The 4,008-nt window shown below is 42.7% G+C and overlaps 1 non-coding gene across 1 annotated transcript; it reads left to right on the forward strand.

The window, feature by feature from the left end:
* Window positions 1-417: 417 nt before the first annotated feature.
* LOC119283033 lies at window positions 418-480 on the forward strand. The gene has a single exon (XR_005138993.1). It is a non-coding gene; the product is annotated as a small nucleolar RNA snoR101 (small nucleolar RNA).
* Window positions 481-4,008: the final 3,528 nt, after the last annotated feature.

The following is a 4,008-nucleotide window of genomic DNA, read 5'->3' on the forward strand; positions in this document are numbered from 1 at the left end:
GTGTAGTGCAAAAGAACAGTCACATGTGTGGTTAATTAGCTGAGCATGCAGGGCATGTTTGAGCTTTAGGTGGAGAACTAGTTGGATACTACGGTTTTTGGGAAATCAAGTTGTTCTTTCTTTACATGATTTACAAACTCGCATTGCATTCTCCTGTTGCTTTACTCTTCAATCTCATATTGCTTCATTCTATATGATTGAGTTATCTAAAAGAGTTTCTGTTCCTGCTATCTACAGAGATACATTGTTTTAACTAAAAAATGATGTATCTGGCGGCCACCACTCCTTGGAAATTTTCTTCCATCTGCTTGTACGCAGACCGTGGTGCTTCACTTTGTTCTTATCTTTTTATTTTGTGCAGCCAGTCAGTGCTTCTTCTTGATCTCCCAACCACCAGCGCCACTTCTTCAAAATGATGTCTTACACTTGATCTCTGAACTTCAGGTAAGTTCATGTGGACACTATGTCAATCCTGATGTAGAAATGTGTGTGTGATGTCCAGTTTCTTCTTTCGGTTCAGTTCTATATCTAAAATCCATTCAGTTCAATTCTTATGTGTCATCCCGGCAACGTGTCGCATAGCCACCGACCTCCTCTGGTTGTGCCACACCACCACCGGCCCGTCCACAATGGTTGCTGGCAGCCGTCCAAGTTGAGCGTTGATGGTAGTCCTCTGCATGCGTCAACGACACTCTCACAGGAAGCTCAATCATAATCAGGGATGAAAAAGGAGAGAAGCACAGGAAGAGGTACTATTTGCAAAAAAATGGTGGCTCAAAAAGTTCTGAACTGATTGCTCCGGCAAAGTGGAGCTGATGGAGGCGGAGTTCACGAGCAGCACCAGGATTTGGCCGCTGCATGGAATCTATCAATGAGCATGCAACACAAAAGCAAAAGTTCAAAGAAAAATGAGATGGCGCTCTCACTGTCTGGGTGCTCAATGGGTGCAACGCTGGGTGAAGATTGTGGTCGCAGTTCCACTTGGACTGCGGCCATAGCTCGACTTGGACGACTCCCAACGACTATGGATACCCTGGCTACTGCAAGTTCAACTTGGTGAAGATGGTACAGCAGCAAGTTCGACTTTGTGCGATAATTTTGCTCCGTCGAGGTGGAGCTGATGGAAGCAGGGATGCGGTCGGCCGGCATGCGTGGGAGGGAGCGGCCGGAGCATGGGGGGCAAGGCGGACAGAGCGCGGGGAGGAAGGTGGACGGAGCACCACGACTGAGAAGGCGGACCTGCTGCCTCGACATAAAAAAATCTTCCATTTTTGTTTCTTTTAACCCCAGAACCTTGCTTACAAACAAACACAAATAATAACACCATCAGTCTGAACATTCCTGCTATTGAATTCGGTACTAGTAGTTGTCTAATTTTTGTAACCTATATAATTTATGTTTGTTCGGACTTCTTGTTTCTCTAAAGCGGCCAAATCCCGGTGCACCTGGTAGTCCAAACTTACACCAGATGGCCGGTGACCAACTTCCCTGCCTCTACAAGCTCCTCGAGGATGACTTGGTGGTAGCTGGGATCCCCTAAAGCGGCCAAATCCCGGTGCACCCAGCCGCCGCTCATGATCCCCTCTCCTTCAGCTCCACTTTGTGGCACTGTCAGTCCACAGGAGTAGGGGCAGGTGCCCATCAACAAAAAGGAACAAATGGTATATGCTTGGAAACTTAAAATTCTGTACACATTTGGGAAACAGATGTTATAGCTTCTTTCAAAGTTCAAAACAAATGGTACAGGAAGTACATGTATTCATGTGGGTTCTTGAAAGTTCTGTACAAGAATAGGCCGATGATTTTTGTGCTATGGATAATATGATTTATGTACATGTATTATATGTGTGGAACAAATTTCTGTGAGATGATGAAAGGAAAAATGGTTTGAATTAAAAATATTGACCAGTACGAGTTAAAAACGGTGGTCCGTTCGGAATAAAAACTTAAAATATGTCGTGGTTTGTGGGGAGGTTCCGCTCACCGCCGGGTGGCACCATCTCTACCAGTTCGACACGGACGCGTCCCTCAGTACTACGATGTCAAGGCAGACAACCGCCCTCTTTGTGACCTGCTGCTATTCCTCATCTTGCACTGGCGTACTGATGATGCGGGAGCCGCCATCTTCGCTACAACCCCACGTGGATCTCTTTCTTTCTTCTCTCTCAAATTCGTTGAAAAACTTGGTTGCTTGTTCTTGTTAAAAAACACGCTGAGACACGCGACAGCCACCCCAGTTCGGGTGTAGTAAGTACCTCAGTACAAGTTAAAAACGGTGGTCCGTTCGGAATAAAAGAAATGACAGGAATTCAAATTATAAAGTTCAAGCAAAAACAGAAACCCCATGAAAATCCCGCTTAGTAAGTACCTCAGTACAAGTCGTAAAATGAGAGAAGTTCAGAACAACGTTGTCAAAAAAATGTTGAGTTAAAAAAAAAGAAACAAAACAAACACATTTTCTTTTTGAATAAAATATAATTCAGTTCGATGATACAAACCGACTACGATACAGTAAACCGTTAAAAACTTATTAGAAAAATATTACCCAAAAAACAGAGCAAAGTCTAGTTAGTGAAAACACGCTTAGTACAAACCCATGCAAGCATCAGTAGAAGTACCCTTTTTCGAAAACATTCAAAATTACTTTACAAAAAATAGCTCAGTACAAACATACACATATATCAGTACGACTACTCTGTTTTTCACACAATAAAACAGCAAGATCTGTCATGTCATATTCTAAATTACTCTTAAACGGTTGCAAAGTAGAGAAAACGTTCAACATGACTAAGTTTCGCATTTTCGATAGCTATCCAACGGTATATTATTTGCCATATTTCGACAAACTTTTTTAAAAAAATCGCGTTCAAAATCAAATTTGACCGTATTCGAATTTGTTTTTAAACCGTAAGGAATTAGAAAAACATTTATATACGAAAAAGTAGCGCATTTTCCATAGATTTCCAACGTCGTATCATTTGTGTCAATCCGACAAATCGTTTGCAAAAAATCGCGAAAATACGTTTCGCCCAGAATTTCACCGTTTTTTAAATTACTTTTAAATCATATAGAATTAGAAAAAACAATACATATATGAAATATGCGGATTTTCACCAGCTTTCCAACGCCATCTTATTTGCTCAATTCCAACAAACAGTTTGAAAATTGAGTCCAAAATACGATTCACGTTTTCGGTTTTGAAAAAAACGGTTTTTTCAAAAATGCTCTTAAACCATAATGCTTTTGCAAAAACGTTCAATATACTTGAAATATGGTTGTTAAGAGCTTCCAACGATATATTACACGCCCCGTTCCGACAAAAAAATTACAAAAAGTTTTTGAAATAAAAAAGACGATCTGTTAAACACAACTGAAAGCATCAGTTCAACCGCTTCGAAAACATCAGTACAACCACCTGAAAACGTCAGTTCAAAAAGGGTAACAAAATAATATTCTGTTACGCGTAACAGAATAGCCCAGATGTATACGAATATTGGTTTCTGAGCCCGGGCTCGGATGCTCCTGAAATCAACACCGCAAGCAGATTCCTGTTTCCCCATACTTCAGGTTGGACTTGACATCGCTAATCTCTGATTTTTCCTCTGTATACTAAATCCGACGCATCGATCTTTGCCTGCAGACACGGCAGTGCCTTTTCTTCGATTTCCAGCAGTCGTACTTCAGAAGGCGTTGCCCGTGCTTACCAGCAGTCTCGCGTGCACCACGCCGTTGCTTGCTGCTCCAATTCCACATCATGCGCGGCAGGGCAAGCATGGTGGGCAGATAGCTCCTCCTCTTAACCAGCAGCAGATCCAGACACCACGCGCAGTCGGAGCTCGTCAACCAACTCTGCAGGCCGGTAGCTGCCGTGGCCGCTGCATCTTGGTCCCAAGCGCTCGGCCTGCTGTTCCGCTTGCAGCCAACAGCATCATGCTAACTGCGCTTGTTCTGCTTTTCCTTCTCGCAATATACTTTGGTTCGTCCAATTAGTCATTAAAAATATCCATA

Source organism: Triticum dicoccoides, chromosome 3B, assembly GCF_002162155.2.
Source record: "Triticum dicoccoides isolate Atlit2015 ecotype Zavitan chromosome 3B, WEW_v2.0, whole genome shotgun sequence".
Lineage (NCBI taxonomy): Eukaryota > Viridiplantae > Streptophyta > Magnoliopsida > Poales > Poaceae > Triticum > Triticum dicoccoides.